We start from the raw sequence: 14,359 nt of genomic DNA, 5'->3' as shown, positions 1-14,359 counted from the left end.
GAGGGAAAACATAAGTCTAATCTTTCTTCCATGTGAAAGTCTTTCAAGTGCTTCAGGAGAGCTCTCATATATCCCCCCAATTCTTCTCTTCTCAAGGCTTAACATCCCCAATTCCTTCAAATGATTCCCATATGGCATGAATTCAAAGCTCTTTGCCATTCTATTTTCCTGTGCTCTTCCTAAACTGTAGTGACCAGAATTGAACACATTACTCCAAATGGTGTGGGACCAAGGCAGAGGAGAGCAAGACCATTAGCCCCTTATTAATAATATCACAGTATACATTCAGGATTGGGAGGAGGTTGTCTCCAACCTGTTCTCTTAAAGATAAGGAATCAAGATTCAGAGAGTCTGTGTCTTTCCCAAGGTCACATCGAGAGAGTCAATGACAGGGCTTGGGATTTAAACCCAGGGCTTCTGACTGAATTCAATACTTTTGTACTACTCAGTAGCGCTTTCTAGAAGCACTTAAGAGTGCCCAAGACTTTTAGCTTTTTTGGATACCATATCACATTGTTTATTCATATTGATCTACATGTATATAAGTGCATGTATGAAGCATTTATTAAGTGCTCACTATGTGTAAAACACTGTGCTAAGTACAAATAGAAAAGTATAACAACTAGATAGATATGACAATAATTCACTAAAATTCCAGAATCATTTTTTCCAGAAGATTGCTGCATAAGCTTCATTTTTATGCCTGTGAAGTCTTTTTGTAATTAACCTAAAAGTAAAATCTTACATGTATACTTATTAAATGTCATCTTGTTTGATTTCAGCCCAATGTTCTAACCTGTCAAGACCTTTTGCAGATCCTGACCCTGCTATTCAGTGTACTAACTAGCCTTCTTAACTTTGAATTAACTAAAAATTTGATAAACATGCCATTTATGCCCTTATCCAAGTTATTGATTAAAAATGTTAAACATCAATATTGACATGAAAGTCCAAACAGTTAATGCTGTCCTAGTATATGCTAAAAGATACATGGTTTTTAAAAGGAAGGGAATAGTAGTCCTTATGAGTAAAAATCATCAAAGGACACTATGTGTATGGGCATAAAATTTCAAAATAAGATGCTAATATGCAAGAAAATATTCATACAAGGTGATCAGCACAATAACAAGACTGGAAATTTTACCATAAGAAGATTGGTTAAAGGAACCAAGAATATTTACTGTAGAGAAGAGAAATTTTCAGAAAACACAAAATATTATCATCACATTTGAAGAGTTGTCATAGGAAAGAAAAATTAAAATGGTTCTAGACTCTTGATTGAAAGGGTCAGAAAACAAAAAGATCTTCAATTTAAAAAGGTGAAATTTAATGAGGATGAATTTAAATTTCTATACTTATGGTTCAAAAAAATCAACTTCATAAATACATAATAAGGAAAATGTGACAAGTCAATACTTCATGTGCAAAATGTATAGATAGAGTAAGTAGACTAAAAACCCCAAAATGTGATATGGCAGCCAAAAAGGATAATACAACATTAGGCTAAAAGTCATAATGTTCACAAAAATGTAGATAACAGTCTCATTGTATTCTGACCCGGTCAGATCCCCTCAAGAACATTGTGTTCAGTTTTGGACACAACATTTTAAAAACATCAATCAGTTGGATCAAGTTCAAAAAAGGGAGACCAGGATAATTGAAAGAATTAGAGACCTTGCTATATGAGAGTCATGGTGGACATCACTAGGTTGGAGAAGACAAAATTCAGGGAGTACATGAGAGATATCTTCAGGTGTTTGAGGATAATGGTATAATAGAAAGAGCACTGAACTTGGAGTCAGTCAATAAACCTTTATTAAGCACTTATTATGTGTCAGACACTGCTAAGTGCTGGAGTAACTGGTGTTTAATTCTTCCACTGGAAATTTACTAAACTATACAACTGTGAAAAAGCCATTTGAGCTCATTTAGCCTTATTTCTTCATCTTTAAAATGGGGATAATAATACCTTTAATAAATAAGAAAAAATATAAAATGATCTTTAATCTGACCTAAACACAAGAAAGGTCTGTATAATATTAGATCACTTCTGCACTGGCCAGCTGCTTAAGAGCTAGTTCCTTGGGAAAAAAATTATGAGTATTATTTACTGGGGAAGAGAGAGAGGGACAAAGAGACAGACAGACAAACAGAGAGACTGCAGACAGCAAGGAAGTACAACAAGAAGAGCCAAGACACCAATCAGAAACAAAGAATTTTAACAATACCAAAACAATGCATGTCACACATAAAAAAGTAAGTGCAGCACTAAAGCTATATATGAGGAATAGCCACTAGAGGAGAGCGACCAATGAAAAAACAATGGCATCTTGTATGAAAGTACCAGCACGAGGAACTAATCCTGTCCTTACCTCCATTGTTGGAATATAAGTTAGAGAAGTATTGTAAGTCATGGAGACCACTGGGTGAGTCAAAAGAAAGGGGAACTAGAGAGTGCTTGAATTTCTACAGACTCAGATGGAAGTCCTTTCTGGGTACTTTATTTAGTAAATACTTGTTTTGAAAACTTCTGAGGCTGAGTATTTCTAAAGGGAGTTTATAGCTACCCTTGAGGGAATGCCAGATATTGAAGTTACCAGGATGGAGAAAACAAAGTTAGAGAATTGAACTATCCCCAAGTGTGCTGAGTCCTATTGTTCAAAGATGAGTCCTGAGACGAGGTGATATACTTATATTTCAGGAAGCCATAATCTGCTGATATATGTGCTATCACCTTCATATTCAGAAGTACACACACACACACACACACACACACACACACACACACACACACACACACATCCCAACAGGCTATAAAAGATTCTCATGAAGACTATAAACTGTAAGTATACAATCTTGATAAAACATTCTAGATCTTATCTAGCATCAATTAAAATACACGTCTTGTCAACATCCAAATGTACACCACCACCACCCCAATTGGCACCCAATGTTACTCTTTGATAGGCTCCTGAAATTTTTTTTTCTAATTATTTCCCCAAATGAGACTAAATAGACACTGTTATACTTCTGACATGATAGTCTAATCCTGCCTGGTCCATGTAACTCTTAAAAACTTCATCCAAGGCTGCTTGAGTCATTTGGTGACCTTAAATTAGGATCTGCTATTGTGTTAAATCTTGATAAGTGCCCAGGCCAAGGTCTAGGGAAGGGAAGCCAACAGGCTTGCTGCATCCCCTGCCATCTTCCTCACATCCCTGCATGGTAGTAAGGCCGGAATTCCTTATAGACTTTCCTACATCCCAAGAGTACAATGCTATTCCCAGACCAAAGTGGATCACTTCTTTGTTTGTGCTACATTTCTCACCATTGCAGAGACCACTGGCCTGACATTGAAGTAAATTTTCTGGCTTCACATTCTTCCTCTAATTAGAATCATCAATTTATTTCTCTGAACCCCAATCCAATTTTCAGACAGAATGCACAAATTATACCCTTGATATGCATCATCTGGTTACCCACCCACAATGAAATTTTCTTATAATAACAGAGCCACCCGAAACATGCCCTTCTATGAGAATAATGACTTCCATTCTAGACTTTACCCTGCACTCACCCTATGCATCATCCTCTCGCTATTACCTCTGGAATGAAGAGAAATGCATATATAACCTTTCACAATCTGGTTCTAACCTGCTTTACTTGGGTTATTATATATTACTCCCTTTCCTGCATATTATGATCCAGCCAAACTGGCTTCCTTGCTGTTAATCCCTGTGACATTGCATCTCTCTGGAATAGAAGCCTCTAAGTGGTGCAATGGATAAAACACCAGACCTACAATCAAGAAGATCTAAATTCAAATCTGGTCTCAGACACGTAATAGCTATGTCACCCTGGGGAAGTAAGTCTCTGCTTCATTTTTCACAAAATAGGGATGATAATAGCACCTACCTCCTAGGGTTATTGTTAAGATCAAATAAGATAATGTCTGTAAAGTGCTTAGCCACAGAACCTGGCACATAATAGGTTTTTAATAAGTGTTTGCTTCTTCTCCCCCTCCTTCATCCCTTCTTTCTGTGCCATTCATAGGCTGATCCATATAGATTGAATGCATTCCCTCTTTACCTCTGCTTTTTAGAATTCCTAGTTTCCTTCAAAATTCACCTCAAACATCAAACCATAGCAGAGGCCTTTCTTGATCCCTACAGTTGCCCCATCCCCCCTCCGAAAATTATCTCGCATTTATTTTCTACATATTTCTATGTGTTCATTTTGTCTTCCCCATTAGAATGTCAGCTCCCTTTGAATGCAGGGATTATTTCATTTTTGTTTTTGTATTCCCCAGTAACTAGCATAGTGTTTGGCACATAATAGGTACTTAATAAAAGCTTGCTGATTGATTAGTTCAATGTAGTTTATTGAAATAGCAAGATTCTGATTATTTAACTTATCAAATAACCTGTCAGGGGTCCCACACTTAAAATTCAATTTTTCCAATAAGAGGGATATGTTTAGTGGATTTAAAACATTGGACTAAGCCTACTGACTGTACAGTCTCAAATAATTTATAGTGTTTAGAAAGGTTTTCATTTGAAAGTTTGCAACGTGCTTTAGCCCCTGTAAAATAAAGAGCTTGGCAAACTTTTGAAGTAATGCTTCCTTTGACTAAAATCAAAAATTTTTATTTCACAATTGTGGATTGTTTTTTATTATGTTCCAAGACTGTACAAGCTTTTATACTCTTCTTGACCTATTCTTAATTTTTAAAAATTGTGCACTTCTACACAACTACATATCTGATAGAAAAACATGTTCCCATGATTCCATGCCAAGAACTCAGTCACAAGCCCTGAGTTACAATCTTGTGTACACCCTAAGCAGAACCCTACAAAAAACTGTATTAGGGCCAACTCAGGAGAGAATTGTGAGGCATAAATAATAAGCAAATTACCTTTCCAAAATGCTAATCAAAATAATGTAAGCATGCATTATATAAAAGGATTCATGGAAATTGAAGCATTCATTTGAGATGTTAACTGATTATATCAGGAAGCAAAAAAAGGTACAAAGTTAATGAAATCTGAAGCACGGCGCGTGATACAAGAGGCTGGGAGTTGTTCAGTTTGTGTATATGTATTATGCAAGAGAAGACCAACTTTAATAAGAGCTTGAAGTTTGTTTTAAATTGACTGACACTATATTGCCACTCAAAAAAAAGATCTTTTGGAGTAGAAAGTGTACATTTTAAACGTTGTAGCTATTACAGAGCCTTAAGCATAAAGCATTTGTTTGAAATTGCTTTTTACTGTGGTCAATACTACAGTTACAGCATGAACTGAAATACTCACTTTTAATGGATAGGAAATTTTGCTTATCCTATTATGTAAGGCTTGAGAAGAGCAAGAGTTTATAGAAGGTCAAGACCATGAAGGATAAAATGTACCCAACCTCCAGGTTAATGGGCCAGCTTTAAAGGGAATATAAACAATTCCTTGGGCATGCATCATTTATTTATGAAGGGATTCCATTTTGGAGCACCAATTCTCTGGGGTCACTAGTATGGCCCATGGCAATAATTTACTAAATGTTCCCTGTGGCTTGAAAGCATTTCCTTAAAAGAATATGCCTAATTTATGCCTAGACTACCAGTAAAACTGTCTCTATTCTGGGATGATTTTTGATTCATTATTTATTTAGCTTTGATATAAGAATCAGAGAATAGGAAAATCAGTGAGAACTGAAATAAATCCTTATTTTACAGATAAAGAACCGGAGGTTCAGGGTGAGCAACTTGTCTTGCTCACAATCTCACAGTTAGGAAACGACAGGGTCAGGACTCAAATTCAAGTTTGTTTTGTTTTGTTTTTTAACCTCCAAATCTAGGGCTCTTAAGAATGATGCTAATTCCACTACCAAGGGAGATAAATAGCTGCCACTTCTCAAGTCAAGTCATTATCTTACCCTCAGTCTAGATCCTGCTCTAAACATCTTTGTTTCTGTCATTGGCAGCATCTTTTCCCAGTCACTCAGATTCAAAATAAGAATAATCCTTTACTTTCCCCGACCGGCTTCAGCACCACACATCAAGTGCTTTCCAAGTTTTTTTATTGCATCACTTCCCTTTCATTCCCTGTAAATTTGTCCATTTGTATGCTTCTGTAATCGCCTTCATCTTGGTTTTGTCTGTAAGTAATCAAAACTGTAATTTCTGAGGTTAAGATTATCTTGTTTTTTATCTTTGCAGTGAGATTGTACTAGAAAGTAGATTATAATTAGCTGGGGGGGAAGAGGGGAAGGAAGGCGGAGAATGGTCACCCTGTGTGCTGTCCAAGAGCCACATACAGTTTTTCTGAGTTTCTTATATAGACTTTAAAACAAGGATGAAGAAAAAAATCACACTTTGAATTATATTGATGCCACTATATAAATATTAGAATATAATTTTCAAACAAATTGCACAAGCAAATAAAACACAAACATTGCTATCTCTAGGTAGCATAGAGTAGATATTTAAACTTTCAGGGAAAACACTGTTGACCTTCAGGATCATCAAGCAACATGTGAATCCTGGTGCCTTTCCTTCATCACATTGATTACCCTTAAATTAAAAGATGATTGTTTCTAAACAGGAAAAACTGGTTATAAAATGTTACTGTAAAGGAAGAATCTATGGGTTTTGACATATCATGAGATAGGAAGGTCACGTATTTGGAAATGGAGAGAGTATAGCTGAACTACTGACCCCTTCTTGACACACAGGCCTTTCCTGATACAACCCAACTTTTAGGCCTACCATATCATGCTACTGACTCATATTGAATATTTTTTTGTCAGTAAAGACTATCAGATCTTTTTTTTTCTTCTTAAGTACTTTCTAACCCTGTCTTTGCCTTTTTGTATTTGTGAAGTTTCTATTTTAACTCAAGTGAAAGGCTTTGTGTTTTTTCCTATTAAATTTTATCTTATTAGATTAAGGCCAAGGTTACATAGCCAGTCACGATCTTTAATGTCTGTGTGTGAGTTTAATTTTGTTAATGCCTTTTCTTTTTATATCACAAGCATTTACAGATATACCTTTCTCCCCTGTCCCCCCACACCCCTCCCAAACACACACACACACACACACACACACACACACACTCTCTCTCTCTCTCTCTCTCTCTCTCTCTCTCTCTCTTCTCTCTCTCTCTCTCTCTCACTCTTTAGTGAACCGGAACTTGGAAGACGGGAAAAAAAGCAGTTAAGCAAAAACCAACCAACCTATCCATCATGTTTGACAGTGTGTGCAACATTTCTTGACAAAAAGGACCTAGGTCTCTAACAAAAGGAGGGCAATGCTTTACCTCGCTTTTCTCTAGGGCTAAGTATAGCATTACGATTATCCAATGTTCAACTTTGTTTTATTGTTTTACATTGTTTTTCATCATTATGTATATTATTTTTTCCAACTCTGCTTATGTCACTCTGCATCAATTCAATCTTCCCATCTTTCTCATGAATTGCTCATATTCTTCATCTCTTACAGCACTATCACATGCAATTACATTCATGCACTGCAATTTGCTTGGCTACTCCTCCATTGACAGGCATCTATTTTGTTTCCAATGTTTTAGTATCACAAAGAAAAGATCCCCAAGAAAAAGATTTAAAAAGAATGACTCAGTGTGTGAGAAGAAGATAAGGAGTATGGCAACCATCACTGCTCATGATCACCAGAGAAAGCTACAGTACCTTCAAATCTCCCGGAAAGTCAATCAACACCACGTTTACTTGTTTTGCAGCAGGTTGAACATCACTGTTCCTGGACATTATAAAATTCAGGAAGGTATACTATCATGAAAACTCAGGTTTAATTAGCCAATCACTCAGTTGCCCCAGAGGGCTTTCTACAGGTTATAAACTTTATAACCATTAAGCATCAACCAAATTTATTAGAGCTTTCCTACAAACAGAAGGAATAAAATGTCTAAACTAAGGCCTAGCTGTTTACTATCCAAACAGGAATTAACGCTCCTGTGACAGATCCGCTAATACATGTTTACTGTTCCCAAACACAATGAAGACTCCAGATCTGCTTATGCACACACATACACTTGTACACATACACATTCATGCATGAGTGGCAATTTGCACTCATTCCTATGAAGAAATTCCTTGGAGCTCATAAATATGTCATTCAGATATAGTATCTGTTAGGACTTATTCATCACTGTTCCCAGGATATTCAAATCACTCTATGGGTTAGCCATTAGGGCCCAGCACATTCAGTCTTGCAAGTTAGATGGATGGGGTTGGGAAGTACTAGCCTTTACATAGCAACTTAATCCTTATTTTCCCTATGTTCAGGGGGAGTCAAGGTTCACATTTGATGTAAACTCAACTTTCTGGGGATTTGTAACCTGGAAACAGACTTGCACTGATTCACACTCAGGTTCCACACAGTCACATTATTCTTTAATCAAATTCTCTGTCATGATATATCACACTACTGTCCACTCCTACTCACAAGCATGCTACTGATCTTTGTACTCTCAGTAGTTCCTAACATGGCCTATTACAAACACCTAAGGATCAGCTGTCTAGTTGCTTCTGATCTATCAGTTATCAGTATCAGGAAAATATGGCCTTTGGTGGGGGAAGAAGAGAGGAAGAGGCAAGGGGGAGAACTGGACACCTATATACCTTCTTTGTCTTGGGAGCATAACATATACTCCTTCAGAGCCTATTATTCATGCTTCAGGGAAGGTCTGTAGCAGATAATCTATGGTACTTTTGCTCACACACTTATGCATGCCTCCTGAATGACTCAGTCAATGGTTCCTTGTCTCTGCCATAATAACGCAGAAACAAGCCATGGAGGCCTATTCAAGACTTTCATGCAGTCATCCAAGTCTTATCTTAGCCATGGCTCTGTTAAAATATTGACTAGCATGCCTTCCTAAGTATACATAATATATGCTTGGCAAAATCATCATCTGGAAGCTAAAAAGCTTGCATTAACCCCTACCAATTCCTTTCTGTTGATAGGTACTAGTTCCTCTACAGAGGTGGGGAACCTATGGCCTCGAGCCCACCTACAGCCCTGTAGGTCCTCAAGTGTGACCCTTTTCCTGAATCCACTTCACAGAACAAATCCCTTTAACAAAAGGATTTGTTCTGTAAAACTTGGACTCAAGTCAACAGACTACCCAAGGACTGAGAAGGCCACATGTGGCCTTGAAGCCACAGCTTCCCCACTCCTGCTCTAGCATTTGTCACAGACATGTTCCTATTACAGGCCTTTGATCCCATCTTAGTAGCAGAAAATATTCTGACCAAGATGGTTTACTGCCTCCCAGTGAGTGGACTAACATAACTCAGAGTGCTTTTCTCTTCTTAAAGAACATTTTTCAGTCCCATAGCTTTCTCTTCACATAAACTGCATGTATCCTCAGATGTTCTCACGTTTCTGGATACTATTATTCACAAGCATTCAGGTAAAGATTCAACTTTCCCACAGTGTATCACTTCAGGCTGATGGACACATAGAACATGTAAGCTAGATTCTGGAACCATCTTCTGGAATTATACCTCCTAACCATCAAAATGAGTGGGCCACCTTAACTCCCACTTCATCATTTTGTGATTAAAAAAAAGGTTCTCTCATCCACTCACAACTTAGCCTTCTATACAAAAACGTCTTCCACCTCCAGTTTTCTCACACACTTACCATATGTACCACAGTTCCCAAAGTTGATAGGAAAGTGACTTGTATCAGATTCTATGACAAGATATTTCTTGGCTGTTCTTGAGAGAAATGAAGCAGATCTAGTTGTCATTCCACAACATCTACAGTGTGGCAGACAACCTAAAGAACTGACAAAAAAAAAAAAGCAGCCAGCCCCTTCTCTATCACTTACTAAGTCCTTTGGCTTCCTAGTATATTTTCTATCTTTAACCCAAGTTCCACACTCTTTCTTGAGATGGGATCACCTCACTCCCTAGTAAAACCCTTTAAGTCCTCATCCACTACTGCTAATTGTGGATGGGCAATAAAAATATTCTCATATCAGGATATCCCTGACTCAAGAAGGTAACAAAACTACCCCAGTGTCTAGTTGAAGTAGCTCAGAAGAGTATATCAGCCACAGTCATGACAGATAGGCTTGACTACAGTAGCTAGCCTAAATAAACTATATGTGCACCACATTTAGGAAAGTTAAGGGCAAAATACCAGCCATCAGAGTCATAAATGGGAATTCTGTCACTTTGGAGTAAGACAAAGTGGAGGGCAGAACCAGATATCTAAGACATGAGCACTATGGACCTCATACAGGTACAAATTGTGGGAATTAAGGATGTTGAAGAACTGTGAAGTAGGGTGTTAGAAGAGATCATGAATTGGAGTGGAGGAGAAGGGAGGAAAGACTGTGAACTAGAGGCCCATGATAATAGAAATAAAGATCTGGGTAGACCAGAGTAAACTTGACTGTTACTCAGCAAACTCCTTCCCTCAGCTCTGCATAACAGAATTACCCTCCTTTCTTTCCACCATCCTGTTATTGATAGTACATAATTGCCTACAATCATAGTTGATTCTGTAGTGATGGGAATGAATTCCTAATGGAAGTTCAGAGAGATCTTTAAAGCTAAAAGAGACAGACAGACAGAAACAGAGAGGCAGAGAGACAGAGACAGAAATACAGAGAGAGAAAGAGACAGGGAGAACATTTGTGTACACATACATACATATGTAAAATATTTCTGAGTGAGGTAGTTTAAATTGACTCCTGCTTTAAGTCAGGAAAATGGACTTCATACATTACAGAGCTCCTCTATCTCCTCAAGGATTCTATAATTTTTAAATCAAGTATTCCTTCTAATCATCACCAGACCCATTCTTAAAGTATTTCCAGTTTCGTAGGACCTGCCAGAGCTAGCACAAAGTTGGCAAAATCTTCAAAGAGCCCAGGGTCACTTCTATACTGTGAAGATTTATCAGAGTAAGATTTCACTGGAGCTCAGTGTGCAGCTGCTAAGGACCAACTCTATTAAGTTCAGAAAGATCCATTACCAGTTTGTCTTCAAAATGATGAATTTTTTGGCCATAATTATAATTGCAAAGAGGTTGCAATTTGAAAGTTGGAAGATGGAGTATCCTCATCCACAAAATCACAGATCTTTGAAAATTGAAGAAAACATTCCTGATAAACTCACTATCATTTCCTATTATTCATTGATATAGATGTAATTTTTTTGTTCCTTTGTCCCAGTGTTTTAATAATAAACACAACTTTAAGCATGCTGAAATAATGAAAAGGGAGGAAACACAGAGTAAGATTAAAGGCTGGAGGTGAATATGTTCAGCTCTTTTTGGGGAGAGGGAAAAGGGCAAGGCAATGGAATGGAGGTTAGGTGACTTGCCCAAGGTCACACAGCTAGTAAGTGTCTGATTTGAACTCAGGTCCTCCTGACTCCAAGGCCTGTGCTCTACTCACTGCACCACCTAGCTGCCCCAAATATATTCACTCTTAATGAGAGTATTCTCTGATGATCTGCAGAAGAACTACCATTGAGTCACCAGGTTTCAGTCTACATTCTATCATAATTGACAATTAGGACTAGTAACTATAAACTTCAATTTCTATCCTGATAGTTGTGGAATGAAATTCTTTATTTCAGTTACTTCACAAGGATTGTTTAAAAATAAAAACTGCCTCCCTGCACAGTATTTGATGATTCCTTCATACTTCATATTCTGAGTATTTATGAACAATTCCTCTGTCTTAATTCAGTAGGGGAGATGACAGGCAGGAAAACAACCAAAGGAATAGGTAGCCTATCTTACCTATCTGTAGGAAATGAAAGGTCAGGACTAGATCTGGGTATACTGAGGTAAAGTCTAATGTCCTTCCTGCAGTAGTTATGTAGCATTGTTGTGTATTCACTTAGTCATGTCTGACTCTTTGTGATCCCATAAACCATAGCATGCCAGGCTCTTTTATCCTCCACTAACTCTCGAAGTCTGTCCAACTTCATGTTCATTGTTTCCATTATATTATCTATCCATCTCATCTTCTATATCCCCTTTCCTTCAGCCTTCAATCTTTCCCAACAACAGGGTCTTTTCCAATGAATCCCATCTTCTTATTATGTGGTTTAAGTATTTAAGCTTCAACTTCAGTATTTAACCTTTCAGTGAATAGTCTGAATTAATTTCTTTTAGGTATTGACTGATTTGATCTCCTTGCTGTCCAAGAGACTCTGAAAAGTATTCTCCAGCACCACAATTCAAAGGTGTCAGTTCTATTGCATTCAACTTTCCTTATAGTCTGTCACAGACTACTAGAAAAACCATAGCTTTAACTATACAGACCTTTATCAGCAAAGTGATGTCTCTGCTTTTTAGTGCTGTCCAGATTTACCATAGCTTTACTTCCAAGGAGCAAGCATCTTTTAATTTCAGGGCTGCAGTTGCCATTTGCAATGATCTTTGAGCACAAGAATATACAATCTCACTCTGCTTCCATTTCTTCTCCTATTTGCCAGGAAATGATGAGACTAGTTGCCAAGATCTTAGGTTTTTTTAATGTTTAGCTCTAAGCCAGCTTTAGCACTCTCCTCTGTCATCAAGAGAATTCTTAATTCCTCTTCAGTTTCTTTCACTAGAGGGGTATCATCTACATATCTGAGCTTCTTGATATTTCTCCCAGCAACCTTAATTCTGGCTTTTGATTTATCCAACCTGGCATTTAGCATGATATATTATTCTGCATATAAGCTAAATAAATAAAGTGACAATGTATAAGCCTTGTACTCCTTTTCAAATCATAAACCAGTCAGCTGTTCTATGTTCTGTTCTAACTGTTGCTTCTTGGCCCATATACAAGTTCTTCAGGAGACAAGTAAGATGATCTGGTGCTCCTATCTCCTTGATAATGTAACATTAAACAAGTCAAACTGCCAACCTGTGTCTGAGTGTCCTTACCTCTCAAATGAATGGGTTAGACTAGATGATCTCTGATGATTCACCTCTAAATTAGAAAAAACCTATACTGATAAAATGCTGCTGAGAAGTCCCTTTTTTTATAATTAAAATATTGTATATCCTTCCTATCTGGGTGCCATTACGTAGAACTGCAGAGACAATGTACCAGACAATGGTTTGAAACACTGAAACTCAGCTCATACTTAAATTGCAGGTGCTACAGTTTGTGAAGGACTTTCCTCCCAACTTTTTTGAAGTAGGCAGTGTAACTACTATTACCTTCATTTAACTATAAAGTGAGGAACCCATAATCATAGGAGCACTTGCCTTACGTCAATCATGAATGGTTTGCCAGAATGACTCTGGAGTATTTCTCTGGCATCTTTGCTGTCTCCTGGTATTACCTCCAGGCTGGGAAGCAGAGAAGAGTCAAACCAAAAGATGGGGCTAACCCAGGAACTCACACTGAAAACTAATCCCTGCACCCTTGAATTCACAACCTTAAATTTCCAGTATTTTTCAAGGATTAGCTCTCCCTTCTCTCTGGACCAAAATCCCCCTCAGACCAAGGCAGAATCAGTAGACTTCCTAGTAAGTCATGGTACATGGTCGTTTTGATCCCAAGATTCTACAAAATTATAATAAAAGCTGGCATCTGCACATTTTAAGGTTTGCAAAGCACCTAAAGTTAGCATTTGCATAACATTTTAAGGTTTGCAAATCACTTTCCATATATTATGTCATTTGTTCCTCACAACAATCCTGTGAAGTAGGAGCAGTCATTATTATCCTCATTTTACTGAGGAGAAAACTGAGACCTAGAGGTCAAATTACTTGCTTAGGACCACAGAAAGTGTCAGAAGCCCTCTTGGAATTGAGATCTTACTACCTCCAAGTCCAGCTCTCCACCCACATAGCCTTGCTATCTAGTAGTCCAATCTTTCTGTAACCTGCGAGCAGTCTCTTCTTTTCAGTCCATCTGACTGATTACTGATCACTTCTTTACTCATTCTCATCACAGAATATGAATAACTCCTCACTGGGCAAGAGGCATTTGTGATAAATGTTCTTTGCTGGACCCCCACTATTCTCTGGGACTATTTTTAAACAGATAAATTGCCCAATATTTCAACTCTCCTTGGTTTGTGATCTTGTATAGTCTTTGCACACCAAGATTTCTGAGAACTGTATCACCCTGCTAAAGTTTTTGACAACAAACTAAGTATGATGACATAGTCATTCGTTTTTCAGAGGTCTATTAACCTGAAGTCACAGAAAGTCAGCAGGCTTCTTTTAGCTGATGTCTCAGCCAAGAGATGCATTGATTGCATTTCTTTATAACCTCTCCATCTTCCAAGACTCCAAAACAAAAGTAGGTGGGATTCTTGCCCACATATCAGCAAATATGAGGTACATCACTTTGGTAAC

Source organism: Notamacropus eugenii, chromosome 3 (genome assembly GCF_028372415.1).
Source record: "Notamacropus eugenii isolate mMacEug1 chromosome 3, mMacEug1.pri_v2, whole genome shotgun sequence".
NCBI lineage: Eukaryota > Metazoa > Chordata > Mammalia > Diprotodontia > Macropodidae > Notamacropus > Notamacropus eugenii.
Note: the sequence above shows the minus strand (reverse complement) of the source record.